Source organism: Sminthopsis crassicaudata, chromosome 6 (assembly GCF_048593235.1).
Source record: "Sminthopsis crassicaudata isolate SCR6 chromosome 6, ASM4859323v1, whole genome shotgun sequence".
Taxonomy (NCBI): domain Eukaryota; kingdom Metazoa; phylum Chordata; class Mammalia; order Dasyuromorphia; family Dasyuridae; genus Sminthopsis; species Sminthopsis crassicaudata.
In genome coordinates this window covers 197,949,971-197,976,677 of record NC_133622.1, presented here as the reverse complement: position 1 = coordinate 197,976,677, position 26,707 = coordinate 197,949,971, and the positions used below count along the sequence as shown (strand labels likewise).

Genomic DNA, 26,707 nt, shown 5'->3' with positions numbered 1-26,707 from the left:
CGATCATTATCTATTTAACTATGCATCAAGTGTATCTATTGAATCTATTTGTTTACCCTATCTATCCCATCTATCTATCAGCACTTATCTATGTATCTAGTCTATTAGTCTATTTGTCCACTCATCTATTCTTCTATTCACATACTACTCCCTTGGCTGTCAGGATCCAACTGGGTTGTTGGGGAGAGAACATCCCCTTTAAGTCAGAAAACCTTGGGTGTTCTCAGGCGTGTCACAATGGGCATGACACAATGAGGTCTCCATGGAGAAGGTAAGCAAAGCAAATGCTCATCAGATGAGGGTAGTGCTCACCTGGTATGTGGGTTTTTTTCTTTTTAAAAATTGTTTGAGTAAAGCTTTTTATTTACAAAACATATGAAGGGGTAAGTTTTTAACACTGACCCTTGCAAAACCTTCTCTTCCAACTTTTCCCCTCCTTCCTTCCACCTCTTCCCCTAGATGACAGGGAAGATGACAGGGGATTCACATGTTAAATATATGAAAATATATGCATAATCCAATGTATGTAAAAATATTTATACAATTATCTTGCTTATGCATAGATTGTCTTCCTAGTTCTTTTTGTTGACATCATTTTCCCCAATAGAATATAAACTTTGCGGGCAAGACCATTTTGTTTTTACCTTTATGTCTCCAGGGTCTAGTGAAATATACGACCCCTAGTGAGTATGTAATATATGTTTGCTCCTTGTTTAATTGAGCTTTGCTGATTGAGTAGTCTAAGGAAGATGGATGAGGTGGGCTACCAGATGAATGATATGGTCACAAAGGACACAGGGACCAGAAACTGGGGACATGAGTAGAAGCACCAGCGGGAAAGGGAGCCAAGCCCACATATTGCTCTTAGGATGGAGCCTAGGGTTTGGCTGCAAAGCAGAAGGAGCTAGGGCCACGGTTAAGACCCCAGACCGCTTCATCCGGTACCTTTCATCATGTAGAATTTGGAAAACACCCCATTGAACGCTGCAGATCTAGAATCCCCTTGTTAATTAGGCCAGGGTTGTCTGTACAAGACAAGATCTGTTTCAATCTCGCCTCTATTTTGCTGACCTGTTGCCTCAGTTTCTTTAACTGAGAGAGTGGATATTAGCACCTACCTCCCAGTGATGTTCAGGAGAGAATATGTGTAAAGTGCTTAGCACAGTGCTTGGTACATAGGAGTTTAATAAATGCTTGTTTCCTTAATAAATATTGGTAAATCGGAAGTGATTCGAAGTGGAAAAATGGCAGAGCTACCAAGGAAAAACTCCAACAGTTCTTGCCCTCAAGAAGGTGGTTTTCTGTAGATGAGACCCTCCAAGCCCAAGCCCAGAAGTGGAAAGCCCAAGATGGAGGATGAGAAGGTGCTGTCAGAGAGCAATCCAGACCTCCTCCTCTTCCACCCCCTGGGAGGATTCCCAAGGCCAAGCTAAGGACTAGCTCTGGAAGCCGGCTTGACTGGCTTGTCCAGGGTCTTCTGGGGCCCTTCAGCCAATTAAGGCTGCATCCTGCTTGGGAGTTAGTTTGGTTTCATTTTCTTGCCAGAGCCTGTACATCAATTCCCAAGAGGTATTGTTCCAGCTTTATCAATCAGTGCAAACATCTTTTGTGGCTAACCTGACCTTTGCCACTATCTATGGAATCAAATCAGACGGGGTTTTCCCATCTCCAATCTTGCTGTCTCCAGAGCACCCATTTGCTTTTCTAGCACTCTTACTATCCCCCTTCTTCATCCAGGGGATTTAGGTTCCCAGCTTCTGAAGAAAGGTTAGATTTTCAGAAACAGAAGTTTGACATTTCAGTCATATAGATTATAATGAGCACAAGTCAGGCAGAAGAAACTTCAAAGGGGGAATGGGGGGCTCTAGCACAAGCCTGTGGGGACACCAATTATTTTCTGGCTCAGCCTTCCCCTAGAGCTGAGGGGAAGCACCTGGATGCAAATCTCTAAGCCAGTCCCTTGTCATTCTGAATTGCCCTTCTGGTGTAGAATGGCTGCTCTGCTCCTCCAGGAAGATCCAAAAGACTTCAGCAGGGCCAGTTCCGAGCTTCTCTGGAACTTCTCTGGCTAGAACACAACAGCCCTGCTGCTTGTTAACCCCCACTACCTCTTTGCTCCCAGATTTTCAGACGGTCCCCAGCCTCTGATGGCAAAGGGCCTGCTTACAGTTTTTTCACAATCTCAAAGAAGAACAAATCTGCCTCCCTCTCTTATTCCCAAACCTAGATAGGATAGCCAGCTTTACCCATCAGCAGTATGGGCTAGCTGCAAATAAGGGAAAAATGTTGTTTACCCAATAAGTTTGCCAACAAGTATTTCTTTAGGATTAACCAGCTGGCAAATATAATCATCAGATAGTAAAGAAGAAACTGGGAAATATCACTAATCATGTGGGAGCTGAAAGAATGACAACTTGAAACTTTTGGAAACAGAAAAAAAAAACATTTTTTATTTTTAAAAACACATCAAACTCAGAAACATCATCTCTCCCCTTCCCCCCACCAGTACAATAAACTCCAAAGTATAGATATCAAAACTCCCCAACAATCAAACTCAGAAACATCCTCTCTCCCCTTCCCCCCACCAGTGCAATAAACTCCAAAGTATAGATCAAAACTCCCCAACAACAATCTAAATCCCGTTTCAAGTAGATTTCCAAAGACATGTTTTCAATATCGCCAGAATCTGGTCACTCTGGCTTCAGTATCTCCTTTGCTTCAGTATTGGCTTATAGGTTGCCTGAAAAGATAAAATGTGAAAGCATAAGTGAAAGATATGTGTCCATTTGATATACTGGAAAAACCATCCACGAACTGCAATATTTTGGGGGGGGGGTTGTATGTATATTTTAATCCATCTATTCATTCTCTTCTGCCTATAAATCTCTTTTCTACTTCTAAATCCCTTTTTTTAATCTAAATATCTCTTTTCTACCTATAAATGGCTTTTCTTCCTATAGAGCTGTTTGCTACCTATAAATCACTTTTCTTCCTATAAATCACTTTTCTACCTATAAACTTTTCTACTATAAATCTATCTTTTCACTTATCTATCCATCATTATCTTTTTAACTATGCATTAAGTGTATCTATTCAATCTATTTGTTTATCTTCTCTATCCCATTCATCCATCACCAGGAATCTATGTATCTAGTCTACCAGTCTATTAGTCCACTCATCCATTCTTCTATTCACATACTACTCCCTTTGCTGTCAGGATCCAACTGGGTTGTTGGGAAGAGAACATCACCTTTAAGTCAGAAAACTTTGGGTGTTCTCCGGCATGTCACAATGAGCATCACACAATGAGGTCTCCATGGCCAAGGTAAGCAAGTCAACTGCTCATCTGATGAGGATTGTGCTCAGGCTTTATGCGCAAGTCTTCTTTTAACAATATTTTTTAGGAAACCTCTTTATTTAGAAAACATATGGACTTCCGGACAAAGGAGTAGTGGCAGTAGTAGGAGGTGGAGGCGTAGAAGAAGTAGGAGTAGTATGAGTAGTAACAGTAATAGGAAGAGGAATAAAAGTAGTGATAGAAGTAGTAAAAAGAGTAGTAATGATAAAAGTAATAGTAATGGTAGTAGTATTAATAATAATAGGAGTAGGAATAATAGTAGTAGAAGAAGTAGTAATAGCAACAGTAATAATGATAGGAATAGGAGTGACACTAGTAGGAGTAGGAGTAGGAGTAGCAGTACTAGTAGGAGTAATAGAAATAGTAAAAGTGGTAGTAGAAATAATAGTAGTAGTGGTAGTAAAAGGAGTATTAATAGGAATAGGAGCAATGATAGTACTAGTAGCAGGAGGAAGAGATCTAGAAGGAATAATAACAATAATAAGAGTGGCAGTAATTGTAGTAGTTGGTGGAAGAGTAATAGTAGTAATCGTAGGAGTAATACTAATAGGAGTAGGAAGAGGAGTAATAGTAGAAATAGTAGTAATAATAATAGGGTAAGAGTACAAGTAATAATGGTAGTAGTAAGAGAATTATCTGACCTTTACACAGTGCTTCACCATCTCCCGAATTCTATAGATCATCTCCTCAAATGCTACCCCTAAGGCTCAGACCAAGTCTTGTGGGAACAGCCAGACTCTCCCATCCTTGGGCCAGGGAGATGCATGTCCTGTTATTTCGGGTTCGGTACCTGTGTTCCAGGCTTCAGGGAAGAAACGAGATCTTTCAACATTTTGGCTTCTGATATTGTCACCCCACCAACCACAAAGAGGATCTGGAGTGGATGGTCACCGGGATGAGGGCGGCCCACCTCTAACAGTCACCACAACAAGGATGGGGTCAGCCCTCAGAAGGGAATGCCAGGTTAATGTTGCTACAAATGAACTATATAAAATCCAAGAGAAAATATATGACTCATTAATGATCAAATACAGATCTTACATTAGGACACAATGTTGCTAGATTTTCACTGTGGAATCACAATTTTAGAACTGGAAATGTAGTTTCCTAGTGGTCATGGAGCTCAACTATCTCATTTAACATGTGAGGAAACTGAGGCTCAGGGAGTTTAAAGTGATAATATAAAGTCATGAAAGTAAGAAATAAACAGCAGAGCAAAATACCACTTGTTTAATGTTACTTTATTACAGTGTCTTTCCCCTACCCCATCCCACCACTTTTTTTTTTTTTTAAGAGTAAATATGTTTAGTTATAGGTTAGAAGATTGGAGTATGGAAATATACACACACATATATGGACACCCATACACCCATATATAATGAACACTTAGAGGTAACACGATAGTATTAACAGGATCTGTTTGAATCTTGTCTCTGCCACTTACAACTTGTATGCGCTTGAACAATATATTAACTATACTAAACCTCCTTGTGTCTCAGTGACTTTCTTTGTAAAATATGGAAGTAGAAACCCTGAAATATTGCTGCCAGCTCAAAATCCACGATGCTGTGACTCTACTTGAAAACAAATAGTTCTCAGAGCCTTATCCTCTGTGGAGCAAACATGATTGTATCATTCCCAATTTACAGAGGAGGAAATTGAGGCAAACACAGATTAAGTGACTTGCCCAGAGTCCTACAGCTGGTGTTTGAAATCAGTTGCTGATTCAAGGGAGGTCCAACAGTGTTATCCACTGAACCAGCCAGCTGCCTATAATTTTAGAAAAAGTCTTCATCTATATGTAATTGAATTTAACAAGCATTTATGAAACCTCTAATATGAGCAAGTCATCTTTTTTCTGGGAACCAGCCATAGGATGAGGAAAAAGAAAATAGTTTCCGAACTAAAAGAATTTGCTTTTGTTTGTTTGTTTGCTTTTAAGTGTAGGCTCTCTATTTCCCAGATTATTTGTACTTCTAGTTTATATATAGGGCTAGTCAGCAACTAGGCCCTACCTTGATCTCCTATTAACACTGACTGCAGGAGGGAAGCTGCAGGTACATTATCTCTATGTAGATGCTTTACCTTCATGAACAGGTTAAATCCCGTTTTAAGTCGATCCCGTGGCTTAAGATGCGTTCAATATCGCCAGCATCTGGTCACAACTGGTTCAGTATCTCCTCTGCTTCAGCAGTGGCTTATAGGATGCCTGAAAAGGTAAAATGTTACAGCATAAGTGAAAGATATGTGTCCAATTGATCTACTAGAATAACCATCCACAAAATGCAATTTTGGGGGGGCGTGGGGGAAGAGGGGAAGAAAGAGAAGTCAACAATTTCCCAAGCCAGATAGAAAGCAACCATTTTAGCTTCTATAATATTGAAGAATAAAATACTGACGTGAAGGCAGTCTCAATCTATGACAGCAGCCCTTGGTATCATGCTGATGAGGGCCCAAATGGATCTCTCTCTCCAGTAATTTATTTACTGATTTACCTAACCCTCCATTGACTCCTTCATTATCTATGTATAATTTAAGGCAGCTATTCATTCTCTTCTGCCTATAAATCTCTTTTCTACCTATAAATCTTGTTTCTTCTTCTAAATCACTTTTTTAGCTATATATCTCTTTTCTACCTATGTATCGCTTTTTTCATATAAATCTCTTTTCTAACTATAAATCACTTTTTTTTCCTATAAATATCTTTTCTACCTATAAACTTTTCTACTATAAATCTATCTTTTCACTTATCTACCCATCATTATCTATTTAACTATGCATCGAGTGTATCTATTGGATCTATTTGTTTACCCTATCTATCCCATCTATCTATCAGCACTTATCTATGTATCTAGTCTATTAGTCTATTTGTCCACTCATCCATTCTTCTATTCACATACTACTCCCTTGGCTGTCAGGATCCAACTGGGTTGTTGGGGAGAGAACCTCACCTTTAAGTCAGAAAACCTTGGGTGTTCTCAGGCGTGTCACAATGGGCATGACACAATGAGGTCTCCATGGAGAAGGTAAGCAAAGCAAATGCTTATCAGATGAGGATAGTGCTCACCTGGTATTGTTAGGATTACTAGGTGAGAACTCACGTTGTCTGGACAGTGACAAGGTGAGAATTCAGGTTGTCTGGACAATTACAAGGTGAGAACTCAGGTTTACTTTATAGAAGGAGCAAGCTCATTGGATGAAGTGGTTCTTCCGAGAAGCCCTTGCATTATCCCACGCCCATTCTCTGGGAGGATAAAGGAGGCAACAGTGGGCCTGGAAAGTCAGTCTGCCTGGAGAAGGATAAGAGCTGCAGGAGATTCAGAGCCAGGATTCAAGGAGAAGACTCTGCACTACATCTGGCTTGATGCAGCTCTCTGCAGGAAGGGAAGTCACTTCTCTGGACAAGAGTTAACAGCAACTCCCTGGAGACAACAGTTCACTACAGGAAGAAGAATCTGTCTGAGAGATTTGAGTAGACACAGCAGATCTCTTCCCAGAGAGCGATCCAGCAGCTTCTGGAGACGACAGCACGCTACATTTGGCGTCCACACGTGGGGCAAGGACTTTTGCTTATCCTGACAAGAGGAGCTAGACCAGACCTTCGCAATTTGGCGCCCGAACAGGGACAGACAGGGTCCTGATTCCAGTGGAAATGCCTCCCATCCAGATCTCAGTCTCTCTGAGCCAGAACTGTGAGTAACGAGGAAACTTTGTTAAAGATTAAGTGAGCGTGCTAATAGATAAATAAGGAACTTAACTTGTTAAGGGCTAAACCAGGAATCTCTTATAGCTGAAATGGGGCAGATGTTAGCTATATTCAATCCCTGGACCTCAGCCGACTCATCCCCAGCCCCAGAAGCAACCTCAGCTCCACCCCCATTCAGGAGTGGTACTATAGAGAGTATAATCAAGATAATTGAGGAGCAGAGTTTACTTGTAACATGAGTACAGATTGCTAAACTCTTGGCTGCATTAAGACGCACATCCCCTTGGTTCTTAGAGGAAGAAAAGATAGATGTAGATAAATGGAAGCTAGTGGGATTTGAAATGAAAGAATTTTATGCAAAAAATGGGCCTCGTTCAATTTCTGCAGAAGTATTTTATATCTACAACATAGTTCAATTAACCTTAAACTATCAAGCAAGTTGTTGGAGAAGGAAAAGTTTTAAAAAGGAACAGAGGAGGAAGTGTGAGGAAAAAAGGAAAGATCAAGATCTTGCCCTAGAGCAAGAGGATTTAAATGAGGAATTATGGTATGATTCTCTTGAAGAAGCTTCAACCCTGCCTAGAGAACAGATTATTGGCAGGCCCACATCCACCCCACCTTCAGAGGTGGAGGAAGAAGGAGGGGAAGAGGCAGAAACACAAACAGAATTGCCTGTGAAGCAGCCTAAGCCTATGACAAGATTAGAAAAAGCATTGGTTAAAGCTAAGAGAGAAGGACAGGATATAAGTGATTTTATACATGCATATCCTGTGATTGAAAATATTGACTCTGTAGGTCAAAAAAGGAGAAGATATGCACCTTTAGATTTGAATAAAATTAAAGATTTGAAAAAAGGTTGTACCCTTTATGGGGCTACATCAGCTTATGTTAAAATGTTACTAGATGGTTTGTCTTATGAAGTCCTAACCCCAAATGATTGGAAATCCATAGCAAGGACATGCCTGGAACCTGGAGAAAATTTATTATGGCTTGTGGAATTTCATGAATTATGTAAAATTCAAGACAGATGCAATTTGGAAATAGGAGTTAACACACAATTCACTTTTGAGCACTTGGCTGGTGAAGGTTGGTATGGAGAGAATTCAGAACAGATTAATTATACCATGATAATATATGAGCAAATTGCTAAGGCTGCAATAAAAGCTTGGGGTGTCCTTCCTGGACAGAAAGATCGTGGAGAGGCTTTCACTAAAATACAGCAAGGTCCCAATGAACCTTTTGCAGATTTTGTGGGACATTTGCAAACTGCTGTCAAAAGAACTATTGGAGAAAATTCAGCTACAGAAATAATGACCAGACATCTGGCTAAGGAAAATGCCAATGAGATTTGCAAAAGAATTATATGGGGATTAGACAAAGATGCTCCTTTAGAGGAGATCATAAGACGCTGTGCTACAGTGGGAACAAATGCTTTTTACACCCGGACAATGATGAACGTGGAAAGACAGGGTCCCTCCTGGCAAGGGCCTTCTAGAGAAACTCGGCGATGTTTTCAATGTGGAAAAATTGGGCATCTAAGAGCTCAGTGTAGATATGGAGATACAGTGAGAAGACAGGGTGAGAGAAGACCTAAAACTCCATGTCCAAAATGTCACAAGGGCCTCCACTGGGCCTCCGAATGTAGATTGACACAGGGAAATGACAGGTGGGGCCCAGCTTCAGCCCCCGAAGTGGGGCATGATGGCAGCCGAGGTTACATCCAGAGAATTTTAAGACATGATCAATCAGCCAAAAGGCAATCAGATGGAAGAAAGGGATTGAAATTAGGAAAAATAGAGTTGTGTGCAGTAGAGACTACCGAGATACTCCCTGGAGAAGTGAAATCTGTTCCTGTTGAGCCTATGGATCCTTTGCCTCCAGGCACAGTAGGCTTGACCATTTCACCTTCTGAGAGTGCCTACAAAACAGTGTCCATCCATACACTGATGTGGGAAACTGGAGAACGTGTATCTAATATCCCAGTCACTAACACAGGCAGACAACGTGTGATTTATCAACCAGGAGAAGTAGTAGCATCAGGCATATTGTTACGTACCCCTAATAAGCAACCTCGTGATAGTCGCCTAGATTTTGACTCCAATGAACAAAATCCAGGAATATATTGGACAGCAGCTGTGACAGCTGACCGACCTATGCTTACTATTTATATAAACGGAATACCATTTGAAGGATCGGTAGACACGGGTGCAGATCGTACAGTTATTAGAGGTGCCAATTGGCCCGGTCACTGGCCAAAGATTAAAGCAGACATGTCTGCTATATGTCTGGGGTGGGAGGATCAATAGCCCCAGAAGTTAGTGCTAGGCCTTTGAGATAGGTATTTGAAGGAGAAACAGGAGCTTTTACTCCTTTTGTGGTTGAAAAAATCCCCATCAATCTGTGGGGAAGAGACATTTTACAGCAGATAGGATTACAAATAAGCACTTCAGCTTTTTAGGCAGGGCTGCTGTTGAAGGCCTACCTGCACTTTCACCAGTTCCTATTCAGTGGAAGACTGATTCACCAGTGTGGGTAGAACAGTGGCCCTTAAGAAGTGATAAAATTCAGGCCTTATTAGACATAGTGCAAGAACAACTTGACCAAGGACACTTGCGGCCTTCTCTAAGTCCTTGGAATTCCCCAGTATTTGTGGTGAAAAAGAAATCTGGAAAATGGAGGATGTTAACTGATCTAAGAAGAGTAAATGAACAGATGGAAACTATGGGAACTCTTCAGCCTGGACTTCCATCTCCTACTCAGTTGCCAAGAGAATGGCCTCTATGGGTTATAGACATTAAGGATTGTTTCTATTCTATCCCTCTAGATAAGGAGGGTATGAAAAGATGTGCTTTTTCAGTGCCTAGTGTTAATTTGGCCGAGCCTTATAAAAGATATGAATGGACAGTTTTGCCACAGGGAATGAAAAACAGCCCTACTATGTGCCAAATGTATGTTGCTGCTGCTCTTGCTCCAGTAAGAAAAGCCTTTCCAAAAGTAATATTGTTACATTATATGGATGATATTTTGGGATGTGTACCTGAGGAACAAATGTTAGAAGCATGTCTACAAAGGACCATGGAAACATTAAAGTACTACAAACTGCATATAGCTACAGAAAAAATTCAAAGACAGGCTCCTTTTCAATATTTAGGATATCAAGTATATCCTAAGACACTCACAGTACAAAAGCTTTCTTTAAGAACAGAGAAGTTGAACACCTTAAATGACTTTCAAAAATCAATAGGAGATATCCAATGGATGCGTCCAGTGTTAGGCTTAACTACCAATCAACTACAACCTCTATATGACATTTTAAGGGGAGACAGTGCTTTAAATTCACCACGCCAGCTTACAAAAGAAGCACAAAATGTGGTTGAAAGAGTCACTCAAAAACCCTTGGAAATATCAGTTTTTGCTACAAAAGAGGCACCCACAGCAGTCCTTCATCAAGGAGACAGAGTGATTGAGTGAATGAACCTCCCAGCACAACCAGAACAAAGCCTTACACCTTACCCAGTGCTTGTGGCTAGGATTTTATTAAAGGCTATTAAGAGAGTAACACAATTATCTGGAATAAGTCCTGAAAAAATATACACATTCTATACTAACGCACAAATTAATGTATGCTGTGAGACCATCCCAGAATGGAAAATTTTATTGGCCACCGCTCCAAATTTTGCACATGGATCTCCATTAAAGATTACCCGGCTACTACATAATTGGCGATGGATCTTTGAAGAAAAGGTTTCCAAGGTTCCTCTTAAAGGACCAACAATCTTTACAGACGCCTCCAAAGAAAATATTTGTGCTGTATACTCTCATGATTTAACCATAAAGAGAGTAATCAGGACTCCTTTTCAATCCACTCAACAGAATGAATTATTTGCTATCATGCTAGCTCTTACTTATTACCCAGGAGACGTAAATATAATTACTGATTCAGCTTATTCTGTAGGTGTAGTACAAAGAATTGCCACAGCCCAAATAAAATTTGCAGCCTCTAATATTTATCAGCTCTTTAAGGAACTTCAAGAGCAAGTGAGAAAACATCCAGGCAAGATTTATATCTTGCATGTCCACTCACATAGTGGACTTCCAGGTCCCATTTTTGTTGGAAATTCAAAGGCAGATAGCCTTCTAACGATGTTAGCCAGTAGTCCTTTATTTCAGGAAGCACAAGAATCTCATTCTAAATATCATCAGGCTGCTCGAGCTTTACGTTTACAATTTGGAATCACAAGAGAGGAAGCTAGGAGCATAGTAAAAAGCTGTACAGCTTGTCTTCCTTGCCATGCTCCTACACTCCCTCCAGTGAAGAATCCTCGTGGTTTGAGACCCAATGAAATCTGGCAAATGGATGTGACCCATTATAAATCTTTTGGTCGTCTATCTTTTATCCATGTCGTGGTAGACACCTTTTCAGGATTCACATTTGCAGTGCCAGCAGCAAAAGAGACAGCCCGAGTGGTCACTGAATTCCTTATACAAGCATTTGCAATTATGGGTGTGCCACAAGCAATAAAAACAGACAATGGACCTGCATATACGTCCAAACATTTTACACACTTTTGTGCACAGTATAAGATTTTACATACCACGGGCATACCCTTTAATCCTCAAGGGCAGGCAAGAGTAGAGAGAAGAAACAGAGATATTAAGACACTCCTCCAAAAACGAAAGGGGGAGCCACAGGTAACCCTAGAGAACTTCTAAATTTAGTTCTCTATACCATTAATTTTCTAATTTTTGACAAAGATGCACTGGCTGCGGCAGACAGGTTTTATAACCCACCAGAAGGGCAGTGTCCAGTGCGAGCAGCTCCACTGTCCTTAGATAATCGCCAGGTGATGTGGAGAGATCCAGAAAGTGGTGAATGGAAGGGACCAGGTAGGTTAACTGCCTGGGGGAGAGGGTTTGCTTGTATTTCTTCAGCAGGAGAAGGAATCAGATGGGTGCCAACGAGTCATATTCGCCTTGTCCATCAGAGAGAGACAGAAAAAGAGAAAGACCTCAAAATAAAGGAGAAGATCTAAGAAACATCTTACACCGAAAGAGCATGGCTAATAAAAAGACTGTTAAAGAAGTTTAAAACCAGCAGGAATCATTGGACTTCCTCACACAAGATGAGACTAATGGACAATGGATTTATGGACATTTATAAATTTTCAATTTATGATTATTTGATTATGTTATATACTTCTAGCATGTGTTATGTTACAATGTTACTATGTGCTTATGTAATTTATGTAATTATCTGTAATACTTCCCATATTGATGGCTTTAGGTTTCAAGGTCATGACTGTCCTATGTTCTAAATCAAAAGAAAGGGGGAGATGTTAGGATTACTAGGTGAGAACTCACGTTGTCTGGACAGTGACAAGGTGAGAATTCAGGTTGTCTAGACAATTACAAGGTGAGAACTCAGGATGCCTTGATAGAAGGAGCAAGCTCATTGGCTAAAGTGGTTCTTCCCAGAAGCCCTTGCATTATGCCACGCCCTTTCTCTGGGAGGATAAAAGAGGCAACAGTGGGCCTGGAAAGTCAGTCTGCCTGGAGAAGGATAAGAGCTGGAAGAGATTCAGAGCCAGGATTCAAGGAGAAGACTCTGCACTAAGTCTGGCTTGATGCAGCTCTCTGCAGGAAGGGGAGTCACTTCTCTGGACAAGAGTTAACAGCAACTACCTGGAGACAACAGTTCACTACAGGAAGAAGAATCTGTCTGAGAGATGTGAGTAGACACAGCAGATCTCTTCCCAGAGAGTGATCCAGCAGCTTCTGGAGACGACAACACGCTACATGGTATTATGGAGTTTTTTCTTTTAAAAAATTATTTGAGGAAAGCTTTTTATTTACAAAACATATGAAGGGGTAAGTTTTTAACACTGACCCTTGCAAAACCTTCTCTTCCAACTTTTCCCCTCTTTCCTTCCACCTCTTCCCCTAGATGACAGGTAATTACATGTTAAATATGTGAAAATATATGTTTAATCCAATGTATGTAAAAATATTTGTACAATTATCTTGCTTATGCATAGATTGTCTTCCTAGTTCTTTTTGTTGACATCATTTTCCCCAATAGAATATAAACTTTGCGGGCAAGACCATTTTGTTTTTACCTTTATGTCTCCAGGGTCTAGTGAAATATATGACCCCTAGTAAGTATGTAATGTATGTTTGCTCCTTGTTTAATTGAGCTTTGCTGATTGAGTAGTCTAAGGAAGATGGATGAGGTGAGCTACCAGATGAATGATATGGTCACAAAAGACACAGGGACCAGAAACTGGGGACATGAATAGAAGCGCCAGCGGGAAAGGGAGCCAAGCCCACATATTGCTCTTGGGATGGAGCCTAGGGTTTGGCTGAAAAGCAGAAGGAGCTAGGGCCACGGTTAAGGCCCCAGACCGCTTCATCAGGTACCTTTCATCATGTAGAATTTGGAAAACACCCCATTGAACGCTGCAGATCTAGAATCCCCTTGTTAATTAGGCCAGGGTTGTCTGTACAAGACAAGATCTGTTTCAATCTCGCCTCTATTTTGCTGACCTGTTGCCTCAGTTAGCACCTACCTCCCAGTGATGTTAAGGAGAGAATATGTGTAAAGTGCTTAGCACAGTGCTTAGTACAAAAGAGTTTAATAAATGCTTGTTTCCTTAATAAATATTGGTAAATCGGAAGTGATTCGAAGTGGAAAAATGGCAGAGCTACCAAGGAAAAACTCCAACAGTTCTTGCCCTCAAGAAGGTGGTTTTCTGTAGATGAGACCCTCCAAGCCCAAGCCCAGAAGTGGAAAGCCCAAGATGGAGGATGAGAAGGTGCTGTCAGAGAGCAATCCAGACCTCCTCCTCTTCCACCCCCTGGGAGGATTCCCAAGGCCAAGCTAAGGACTAGCTCTGGAAGCCGGCTTGACTGGCTTGTCCAGGGTCTTCTGGGGTCCTTCAGCCAATTAAGGCTGCATCCTGCTTGGGAGTTAGTTTGGTTTCATTTTCTTGCCAGGGCCTGTACATCAATTCCCAAGAGGTATTGTTCCAGCTTTATCAATCAGTGCAAACATCCTTTGTGGCTAACCTGACGTTTGCCACTATCTATGGAATCAAATCAGATGGGGTTTTCCCATCTCCAATCTAGCTGTCTCCAGAGCACCCATTTGCTTTTCTAGCACTCTTACTATCCCTCTTCTTCATCCAGGGGATTTAGGTTCCCAGCTTCTGTAGAAAGGTTATTTTCAGAAACAGAAGTTTGACATTTCACTCATATAGATTATAATGAGCACAAGTCAGGCAGAAGAAACTTCAAAGGGGGAATGGGGGGCTCTAGCACAAGCCTGTGGGGACACCAATTATTTTCTGGCTCAGCCTTCCCCTAGAGCTGAGGGGAAGCACCTGGATGCAAATCTCTAAGCCAGTCCCTTGTCATTCTGAATTGCCCTCCTGGTGGAGAATGGCTGCTCTGCTCCTCCAGGAAGATCCAAAAGACTTCAGCAGGGCCAGTTCCGAGCTTCTCTGGAACTTCTCTGGCTAGAACACAACAGCCCTGCTGCTTGTTAACCCTCACTACCTCTTTGTTCCCAGACTTTCAGATGGTCCCCAGCCTCTGATGGCAAAGGTCCTACTTACAGTTTTTTCACAATCTCAAAGAAGAACAAATCTGCCTGCCTCTCTTATTCCCAAACCCAGATAGGATAGCCAGCTTAGCCCATAGCTTTACCCATCAGCAGTATGGGCTAGCTGGAAATAAGGGAAAAAGGTAGTTTACCCAATAAGTTTGCCAAGAAGTATTTCTTTAGGATTAACGAGCTGGCAAATGTAATCACCAGATAGTACAGAAGAAACTGGGAAATATCACTAATCATGTTGGAGCTGAAAGAATGACAACTTGACACTTTTGGAAACAGAAAAAAAAAAAAAAACATTTTTTATTTTTAAAACCACATCAAACTCAGAAACATCATCTCTCCCCTTCTGCCCACCAGTACAATAAACTCCAAAGTATAGATATCAAAACTCCCCAACAATCAAACTCAGAAACATCATCTCTTCCCTTCCCCCCACCAGTGCAATAAACTCCAAAGTGTAGATCAAAACTCCCCAACAACAATCTAAATCCCATTTTAAGTAGATCGTAGCAATATCGCCAGAATCTGGTCACTCTGACTTCAGTATATCCTTTGCTTCAGTATTGGCTTATAGGTTGCCTGAAAAGGTAAAATGTTACAGCATAAGTGAAAGATATGTGTCCATTTCATATACTGGAAAAACCATCCACAAACTGCAATATTTTGGGGGGGGGGTGTATGTATATTTTAATCCAGCTATTCATTCTCTTCTGCCTATAAATCTCTTTTCTACTTCTAAATCCCTTTTTTTAATCTAAAAATTTCTTTTCTACCTATAAATCACTTTTCTACCTATAAACTTTTCTACTATAAATCTATCTTTTCACTTATCTATCCATCATTATCTTTTTAACTATGCATTAAGTGTATCTATTCAATCTATTTGTTTATCTTCTCTATCCCATCCATCCATCACCAATAATCTATGTATCTAGTCTATCAGTCTATTAGTCCACTCATCCATTCTTCTATTCACGTACTACTTCCTTTGCTGTCAGGATCCAACTGGGTGGTTGGGGAGAGAACATCACCTTTAAGTCAGAAAACCTTGGGTGTTCTCAGGCGTGTCACAATGGGCATGACACAATGAGGTCTCCATGGCCAAGGTAAGCAAGTCAACTGCTCATCTGATGAGGATTGTGCTCAGGCTTTATGCGGAAGTTTTCTTTTAACAATATTTTTTAGGAAACCTCTTTATGTAGAAAACATATGAAGGGGCAAGTTTACAACACTGAGCCTTGCGAAACCTCATGTTCCAACATTCCCCCTCCTTCCTTCCACCTCCTTCCCTAAATGACCAGTCATTACATGTTATATATGTGAAAATATAGGATAAATCCAATGTATATGAAAATATTTATGCAATTATCTTGCTTATGCAATGATTTTCTTCCTACTTTTTTTTTGTTGACATCATTTTCCGCAATAATATATAAACTTTGAGGGCAAGACCATTTTGTTTTTATCTTTATGTCTCCAGGGTCTAGTGTAATATCTGACCCCTAGTAAGTATATGTAATATATGTTTGCTCCTTGTTTAATTGTGCTTTGCTTATTGAGTAGTCTAAGGCCTGATGGATGAGGTGGACTACCAAAGAATGATACAGTCACAAAAGACACAGGGACCAGAATCTGGGGACATGAGTAGAAGCAGCCAGCGGGAAAGGGAGCTAAGCCCACATATTGCTCTTGGGATGGAGCCTAGGGCCAAGTTTATGTCCCCGGACCTCTTCATCAGGTACCTTTCATCTTGGACAATTTGAACACTGCAGATCTTGGATCCTTTTGTTAATTAGGCCAGGGTTGTCTGTACAAGACACATCCAATCTTAGGCCAAGGTTATCATGTTAGATCCATAGGATAGTAAGTCTGGAAGAGGTCACGAGCAACATGCCCTGAGAACAACATCTGCTTAATACACCAATAAATCTAATGTTGCAACAACTGGGGGAAGAGATTGAAGCTCACATTAAACAGAAGCATTTGCTTTGAGAAATTGTAGGGTAAAGACCCTTTTCAATGAAATAAAACGATGTGTTCCAATCGTCAAGCAGCCGAGTTCCCTGAATAAATCCAACCAATTTAAATCCAAGGCTAGGAACAGGCCAGGATGTCTGCTAAACTTTGCATGTATCCCAATTGGATCCTCCTCTCAAACCTGGAAGTGGAGGTATTCTTTTTTTCCCCCTTTCAAAAATGAGCTAGCTGGGCCCCCTCTCCCTTGGTGACAAGGCCAGTGAGCCTGAGGCCACATCTGGCTTCAGGCCTGGGATCTGTCTGCTGCACTGGGCATTTGATGAATGCTTGGTGACTAAAACCCAAGAACATTACCATTGCCTCACTGGCTCAGACCTCCAACTTACCCCTCCCCTCAGTAACCTGTCTCTGCCCCGTGAAGCCCAAGAGTGTGCCATGAACACTGGAGCGGCTACATCTCCTGGTAAGCAATGCACAATGAAGGAAAAGCACTCAGCGCCTTCCCATGCTAGTATCCCGGCAGCCGGGGAGCTCCTTCTCTGATCAGTGAGCATGGGTAAGATTTAGAGCCTTCCAGGTTGAGGAAGGGGCTCTAAGCTGTTTGCAGATACCCTCCTTAAAGGGTGCCAGAGTGACTCCCTACAATTATTGACCATTCTTCTATGCTTCATGATTGTCCTGAGTAATGGAATTTTTGAGTTTGCAGACTAAGAGGGATTAGAGCTTGGTGCTGTGGGATGCAAGGCCTCCCTTTGTTTGTCTGTGTGTGCCTTACATCCCAGGGAGTGCATTCGGTGGATCTATGAGAAATTATTCTGTCTGTATTAATAAATACACCCAGGCTTTTAAAGAAGTAATTGGCAACAGAGAAGCAACAAGTGCCTCTGGCATTGCCCACAGAAATAGAACTGGTTCTTCACCAGCTCCAAGGTGGAGGCTGATAGTTCTGTATGGGTTCCTCACAGAACCACAGTTCAAGTAACCAAGGAGTAGGCCTGGGGAGACTCAGCCAGGTCTATTCCTCCTTCAGTTTCCCAAGGAATTCAGAGCAACTTCAGCTTGGAACAGAGTGTCCTCATAAAGAATGGAGACATTTCCAGGAGTGGAGAGAGGGGGAAAATTCCAAGTTCCTAGTGCACAGGTTCTCAACCTGGGATATATCACGTTTATTTTCAAAACTAATTTTAATAATGAATGTCGAAAACTGTCTTTACCTGTATTTGGAAAAAATAAAATACTATTGAGAAAAAAACATTTTAAAACAGCATTTCAGTAATAGTGATTCCCTCGTTATCCTGTTCCTTTGTTTTAAGCATTTAAAAACGTCTATTCCTAGAAGAGGCATTCAGCAGTAAGTCAAAAAAGTCCATGATCCAAAAAAGTTAAGAAAGAAAAGATGATTAAAAGAAGTCAGGACTCGACTTTAGACTCTGTCTACTACTGTGTGCCTGTAGTTGTCTGTATTTGAAACAAAAATTGTTAGTCTTAAAAATGAAAAGGGAGAACTCACCCCTAATGAAGAGGAAATTAGAACAATAGTTAGGAGCTACTTTGCCCAACTTTACGGCAATAAATTCGATAACTTAAATGAAGTGGAAGAATACCTTCAAAAATAAGCTTGCCCAGACTAACAGAGGAAGAAGGAAATAGTCTGAATAGTCCCATTTCAGAAAAAGCAATAGAAGAAGCTATTAACCAACTCCCTAAGAAAAAATAATCCCCAGCACCAGATGGATTTACATGTGAATTCTACCAAAAATTTAAAAAACAACTCCAATGTTATAGAAACTATTTGAAAAAATAGGGATTGAAGGAGTCCTACCAAATTCCTTTTATGACACAGACATGGTACTGATACCTAAACCAGGTAGGCTGAAAACAGAGAAACAAAATTATAGACCAATCTCCCTAATGATGCTAAAATCTTAAATAAAATATTATCCAAAAGACTACAGAAAACCCTCCCCAGGATGATAAACTATGGCCAAGTGGGATTTATACCAGGAATGCAGGGCTGGTTCAATATTAGGAACACTATTTGTATAATCAACTATATCAATAACCAAATTAACAAAAACCATATGATCATCTCAATAGATGAAGAAAAAGCATTTCATAAAATCCAACATCCATTCCTACTACAAACCTTTGAGAGTACAGGAATAAATGGACTATTCCTTAAAATCATGATTATATATTTAAAACTGTCAGTAAACATCATATGTAATGGTGATACACTGGAACCTTTCCCAGTAAGATAAGGAGTGAAACAAAGGTTGCTCACTATCACCATTACTATTCCATATTGTATTAGAAATGCTAGCCTGGGCAATAAGAGCCCAGAGAGATTCCAGGAATTAGAGTAGCTAATGAGGAAATCAAACTATCACTCTTTGCAGATGACATGATGGTATACTTAGAGAACCCCTAAGACTCTGCTAAAAAGCTATTAGAATTAATTCAGAACTTTAGCAAAGTTTCAAGATACAAAATAAATCCACCTAAATCCTCAGCATTTTTACATATTACCAACACAATCCAACAGCAAGAGATACAAAGAGAAATTCCATTCCAAACAAATGTTGAGAGTATAAAGTATTTGGGAATCCATCTACCAAAGAATAGTCAGGAATTATATGAGAAAAATTACAAAACACTTGCCACAAAAATGAAGTCAGATTTAAATAATTGGAAAGACATTCAGTGCTCTTGGATAAGCAGAGCGAATATTATCAAGATGACAATACTCTCTAAATTAATCTATTTATTTAGTGCTACACCAATCAGAAACTATTTTAATGACCTAGAAAAAATAACAACAACATTCATAGGAAAGAACAAAAGGTTGAGAATTGCAAGGGAAGTAATGAGAAAAAAAAATAATCAAATGAAGGTAGCCTAGCTGTACCTGATCTAAAGTATATTATAAAGCAGCAGTCACCAAAACCATTGGGTGTTGGCTAATAAATAGACTAGTTGATCAGTGGAATAGGTTAGCTTCACAGGGCAAGATATTGAATAAAAATAGCAATCTAGTTTTTGACAAACCCAAAGATCCCAGATTTTGGAATACGTATTCATTATTTGACAGAAACTGCTGGGAAAACTGGAAATTATTATGGTAGAAACTAGGCATGGACCCACACTTAACAGCAAATAGGGAGAAAAGATCAAAATGGGTCCATGAGTTAGGAATAAAGAATGAGATCATAAATAAATTAGAGGAACAAAGGATAGTTTATCTCTCAGACTTGTGGAGGAAATATAACTTGCGCAGATTAACAGAGGAAGAAGTAAGAAGTCTAAATAGTCCCATTTCGGAAAAAGAAATAGAACAATTTATCAACCAACACCCTAAGAAAAAATCCTCAGGAAGAGATGGATTGACATATGAATTCTACCAAACATTTAAAGAACAACTAACTCTAATACTATATAAACTATTTGAAAAAAAAATGAATTGAAGGAGGCCTACCAAATTCCTTTTATGCCCCAGACATGGTACTGATACCTAAAACCAGGTAGATTGTAAACAGAGAAAGAAAACTAAAGACCATTTTCCTTCTTGAATATTGATGCTAAAATCTTAAATAAGATATTAGCAAAAAGACTTCAGAGAATCATCCCCAGGATAATACACTACGATCAAGCAGGATTTATACCAGCAGTGCTGGGTTGGTTTAATATTGGGAAAACTATTAGTATAATTGTCCATATTAATAATCAAATTACTAAAAACCATATGATCTTCTCAATAGATGCAGAAAAAGCATTTGATCAAATCCAACATCCATTCCTACAAAAAAAGACTTGAGAGTATAGGAATAAATGAACTATTCCTTAAAATGATAAGGAACCTATATTTAAAACCGTCAGCAAATATCTTAGGAACTTTTCCCTGTAAGATAAGGAGTGAAACAAGGTTTCCCACTATCACCATTACTATTCAATATAGTACTACAAACGCTAGCCTCGGCAAAAAGAGCCGAGAAAGAGATTCAAAAATTAAGAGTAGGAAATGAGGAAATAAAACTATCAATCTTTGCAGATGACATTATGGTATACTTAGAGAACCCCAAAGACTCTGCTAAAAAAGCTATTATAAACAATTCAGAACTTTAGCAAAATTGCAGGATACAAAATAAATCCACAGAAATCCTCAGCATTTTTATACATTAGCAACACAATCCAACAGCAAGAGACACAAAGAGAAATTCCATTCAAAATAACTGTCGATAGTACAAAATATTTGGGAATATATCTAACAAAGGAAAGTCAGGAGCAAAATTACGAAACACTTGCCAGAAAAATGAAGTCAGATTTAAATAATTAGAAAGACGTTCAATGCTTTTGGATAGGCCGAGAGAATATAATGAAGATGACAATACTCCCTAAACTAATCTATTTATTCAGTGCTATACCAATCTGACTCCCAAGGAACTTTTTTAAAGACCTAGAAAAAATAACAACAGAATTCATATGGAACAACAGAAGTTCAAGAATTTCAAGGTAAGTAATGAAAAAAAAAAGGAAGGTGGTCTAGCTGTCTAGCTGTACCTGATATAGAACTATATTATAAAGCAACAGTCACCAAAACCATTTGGTATTGCTTAAGAAATAGACTAGTTGTTCAGTGGAGTAGCATAGGTTCACAGGGCAAGATAGTGAATAAAAATAGCAATCTAGTGTTTGACAAACCCAGAGATCCCAACTTTTGGCATAAGAATTCATTATTTGACAAAAACTGCTGGAAAAACTGGAAATTAGTATGGGAGAAACTAGGCATGGACCCACACTTAAGATCAAAATGGGTCCATGATTTAGGCATAAAGAACGAGGTCATAAATAAATTAGAGGAACATAGGATAGTTTACATCTCAGACTTGTGGAGGAGGAAGGATTATGTGACCAAAGGAGACCTAGAGATCATTATTGATCACAAAATAGAAAATTTAGGTTACATCAAATTAAAAAGTTATCACAGGGGGGGAAAACTAATGCCAGGAAGATTAGAAGGGAAGTAACCAATTGGGAAAACATTTTTACAGTTAAAGGTTCTGAGAAAGGCCTCACTTCCAAGATATAGAGAGAATTGATGCTAATTTATAAGAAAACAAGCCATTCTCAAATTGAAAAAGGGTGAAAGGATATGGACAATTTTCAGATGATGAAATTAAAACTATTTCCACTCACAAGTTCCAAATCACAAGTGTGAGATACCACTACACACCTGTCACATTCGTTAAGATGACAGGAAAAAACAATGATGAATGTTGGAGGGGCTGTGAGAAAATTGGGAAAATGATGCCTTGCTGGTGGAGTTGTGAAAGAATCCAACCATTCTGCAGAGCAATCTGGAATTATGCCCCAAAAGTTATCAAAATCTGCCAATCCGTTGACCTAGCAGTGCTACTACGGGGCTTATATCCCAAAGAAATCCTAAAGAAGGGAAAATGACTTGTATGTGCCAAAATGTTTGTGGCAGCACTTTTTGTAGTGGCTAGAAACTGGACAATGAACGGATGTCCATCAATTGGAGAATGGTTGGGTAAATTATGGTATAAGAATGTTATGCAATATTCTTGTTCTGTAAGAAATGACCAACAGGAGGAAAACAGAGAGGCTTGGAGAGACTTACATCAACTGATGCTGAGTCAAACGAGCAGAACTAGGAGATCATTATACACTTCAACAATGATACTGTATGAGGTTGTGTTCGAATGGAAGTGGATATCTTCAACATAGACAATAGCTAATACAAGTCCACTTGATCAATGATGGAGAGAATCAGCTACACCCAGAACCTGAACACTGGGATATGTAAAGTGAGAGCATTTTGTTTGTTTGCTTTTTATTTTTCTTCACAGATTATTTTTACCTTCCGAATACAATTCTTCCTTTGCAATAACAACAACAATAAAATTTGGTTCTGCACATATATATTGTACCAAGAATATACTATAAGATATTTAAATATGTATGGCAATGCCTGCCCTCTATGGGAGGGCCTAGTGGGGAAGTACGGGAATAATTCAGAACAGAAAGGAGTACAAGGGATAATGTTGTAAAGAAAAATATGCCAGTGTACTGTCAAAAAAATGTGCTATAATCAAAAATCAATAAAAAATAATGATAACTTGCTGGCATTTGTACTATTTTATAATTATAATCTCATTTGACTCTCACAACAACTTAGGCAATAGAGATTATTGTAAACAACGTTTCACTATTGAGCAAACTGAGAGCAGATGTAAAATGACTTGTTTAAGGTCAAAATATATAGTAAGTTTTGGAAGAAAAATTGGAACTCTAAGTCTTCCTGCCTTGAAGCCCCTGCCCTCTATCAGCTGTACAATCTCACTTTCACCCTTTCTGGTATTGTAATAGTTAAGTTGTCGGCTCCCTTCTAGGAGAAGAAATTGGTCATGGCACTAGAAAAATTTAACAGTACTCACAGTAGGAGTAATAATAGTAATAGAAGTAAGAGTAGCAATAGTAGTAGTAGTAGTAGTAGTAGTAGTAGTAGTACTAGTGGTAGTGCTAGTAGTAATTATAGTAATAGTAGGGACCAAGGAGTAGTTTTAGTAGTAGGAGGTGGAGGAGTAGAAGAAGTAGGAGTAGTATGAGTAGTAACAGGAATAGGAGTAGGAATAATAGTAGTAGAAGTAGTAGTAATAGCAACAGTAATGATGATAGGAATAGGAGTTACACTATAGTAGGAGTAGGAGTAGGAGTAGGAGGAGTAGTAGTAGTAGTAATAGTAATAATAAAAGTGGTAGTAGAAATAATAGTAGTAGTGGTAGTAAAAGGAGTATTAATAGGAATAGGAGCAATGATAGTACTAGTAGCAGGAGGAAGAGATCTACAAGGAATAATAACAGTAATAAGAGTGGCAGTAATTGTAGTAGTTGGTGGAAGAGTAATAGTAGTAATCATAGGAGTAATACTAATAGGAGTAGGAAGAGGAGTAATAGTAGAAATAGTAGTAATAATAATAGGGGTAAGAGTACAAGTAATAATAGTAGTAATAAGAGAATTATCTGACCTTTACACAGTGCTTCACCATCTCCCGAATTCTATAGATCATCTCCTCAAATGCTACCCCTAAGGCTCAGACCAAGTCTTGTGGGAACAGCCAGACTCTCCCATCCTTGGGCCAGGGAGATGCATGTCCTGTTATTTCGGGTTCGGTACCTGTGTTCCAGGCTTCAGGGAAGAAACGAGATCTTTCAACATTTTGGCTTCTGATATCGTCACCCCACCAACCACAAAGAGGATCTGGAGTGGATGGTCACCGGGATGAGGGCGGCCCACCTCTAACAGTCACCACAACAAGGATGGGGTCAGCCCTCAGAAGGGAATGCCAGGTTAATGTTGCTACAAATGAACTATATAAAATCCAAGAGAAAATATATGACTCATTAATGATCAAATACAGATCTTACATTAGGACACAATGTTGCTAGATTTTCACTGTGGAATCACAATTTTAGAACTGGAAATGTAGTTTCCTAGTGGTCATGGAGCTCAACTATCTCATTTAACATGTGAGGAAACTGAGGCTCAGGGAGTTTAAAGTGATAATATAAAGTCATGAAAGTAAGAAATAAACAGCAGAGCAAAATACCACTTGTTTAATGTTACTTTATTACAGTGTCTTTCCCCTACCCCATCCCACCACTTTTTTTTTTTTTTAAGAGTAAATATGTTTAGTTATAGGTTAGAAGATTGGAGTATGGAAATATACACACACATATATGGACACCCATACACCCATATATAATGAACACTTAGAGGTAACACGATAGTATTAACAGGATCTGTTTGAATCTTGTCTCTGCCACTTACAACTTGTATGCGCTTGAACAATATATTAACTATACTAAACCTCCTTGTGTCTCAGTGACTTTCTTTGTAAAATATGGAAGTAGAAACCCTGAAATATTGCTGCCAGCTCAAAATCCACGATGCTGTGACTCTACTTGAAAACAAATAGTTCTCAGAGGCTTATCCTCTGTGGAGCAAACATGATTGTATCATTCCCAATTTACAGAGGAGGAAATTGAGGCAAACACAGATTAAGTGACTTGCCCAGAGTCCTACAGCTGGTGTTTGAAATCAGTTGCTGATTCAAGGGAGGTCCAACAGTGTTATCCACTGAACCAGCCAGCTGCCTATAATTTTAGAAAAAGTCTTCATCTATATGTAATTGAATTTAACAAGCATTTATGAAACCTCTAATATGAGCAAGTCATCTTTTTTCTGGGAACCAGCCATAGGATGAGGAAAAAGAAAATAGTTTCCGAACTAAAAGAATTTGCTTTTGTTTGTTTGTTTGCTTTTAAGTGTAGGCTCTCTATTTCCCAGATTATTTGTACTTCTAGTATATATATATAGGGCTAGTCAGCAACCAGGCCCTACCTTGATCTCCTATTAACACTGACTGCAGGAGGGAAGCTGCAGGTACATTATCTCTATGTAGATGCTTTACCTTCATGAACAGGTTAAATCCCGTTTTAAGTCGATCCCGAGGCTTAAGATGCGTTCAATATCGCCAGCATCTGGTCACAACTGGTTCAGTATCTCCTCTGCTTCAGCAGTGGCTTATAGGATGCCTGAAAAGGTAAAATGTTACAGCATAAGTGAAAGATATGTGTCCAATTGATCTACTAGAATAACCATCCACAAAATGCAATTTTGGGGGGGCGTGGGGGAAGAGGGGAAGAAAGAGAAGTCAACAATTTCCCAAGCCAGATAGAAAGCAACCATTTTAGCTTCTATAATATTGAAGAATAAAATATAATAGTTTAATACTGACGTGAAGGCAGTCTCAATCTATGACAGCAGCCCTTGGTATCATGCTGATGAGGGCCCAAATGGATCTCTCTCTCCAGTAATTTATTTACTGATTTACCTAACCCTCCATTGACTCCTTCATTATCTATGTATAATTTAAGGCAGCTATTCATTCTCTTCTGCCTATAAATCTCTTTTCTACCTATAAATCTCGTTTCTTCTCCTAAATCACTTTTTTAACTATATATATCTCTTTTCTACCTATGTATCGCTTTTTTCATATAAATCTCTTTTCTAACTATAAATCACTTTTTTTTCCTATAAATATCTTTTCTACCTATAAACTTTTCTACTATAAATCTATCTTTTCACTTATCTACCGATCATTATCTATTTAACTATGCATCAAGTGTATCTATTGAATCTATTTGTTTACCCTATCTATCCCATCTATCTATCAGCACTTATCTATGTATCTAGTCTATTAGTCTATTTGTCCACTCATCTATTCTTCTATTCACATACTACTCCCTTGGCTGTCAGGATCCAACTGGGTTGTTGGGGCGAGAACATCCCCTTTAAGTCAGAAAACCTTGGGTGTTCTCAGGCGTGTCACAATGGGCATGACACAATGAGGTCTCCATGGAGAAGGTAAGCAAAGCAAATGCTCATCAGATGAGGGTAGTGCTCACCTGGTATGTGGGTTTTTTTTCTTTTTAAAAATTGTTTGAGGAAAGCTTTTTATTTACAAAACATATGAAGGGGTAAGTTTTTAACACTGACCCTTGCAAAACCTTCTCTTCCAACTTTTCCCCTCCTTCCTTCCACCTCTTCCCCTAGATGACAGGGAAGATGACAGGGGATTCACATGTTAAATATATGAAAATATATGCTTAATCCAATGTATGTAAAAATATTTATACAATTATCTTGCTTATGCATAGATTGTCTTCCTAGTTCTTTTTGTTGACATCATTTTCCCCAATAGAATATAAACTTTGCGGGCAAGACCATTTTGTTTTTACCTTTATGTCTCCAGGGTCTAGTGAAATATACGACCCCTAGTAAGTATGTAATATATGTTTGCTCCTTGTTTAATTGAGCTTTGCTGATTGAGTAGTCTAAGGAAGATGGATGAGGTGGGCTACCAGATGAATGATATGGTCACAAAGGACACAGGGACCAGAAACTGGGGACATGAGTAGAAGCACCAGCGGGAAAGGGAGCCAAGCCCACATATTGCTCTTGGGATGGAGCC

At 39.4% G+C, this 26,707-nt stretch overlaps 2 long non-coding RNA genes across 2 annotated transcripts; one reads left to right on the top strand and one right to left on the bottom strand.

Annotated features, from left to right (window-relative positions):
- Positions 1 to 248: 248 nt before the first annotated feature.
- On the top strand, positions 249 to 4,841 carry LOC141547169 (uncharacterized). Its single transcript, XR_012483528.1, has 3 exons — positions 249 to 271; positions 3,218 to 3,325; positions 4,010 to 4,841. It is a non-coding gene; the product is annotated as an uncharacterized LOC141547169 (long non-coding RNA).
- LOC141547166 (uncharacterized) lies at positions 2,428 to 26,001 on the bottom strand. Its single transcript, XR_012483524.1, has 4 exons — positions 25,472 to 26,001; positions 25,145 to 25,268; positions 4,000 to 4,160; positions 2,428 to 2,740 (listed from the first exon to the last, which is right to left on the bottom strand). It is a non-coding gene; the product is annotated as an uncharacterized LOC141547166 (long non-coding RNA).
- Positions 26,002 to 26,707: the final 706 nt, after the last annotated feature.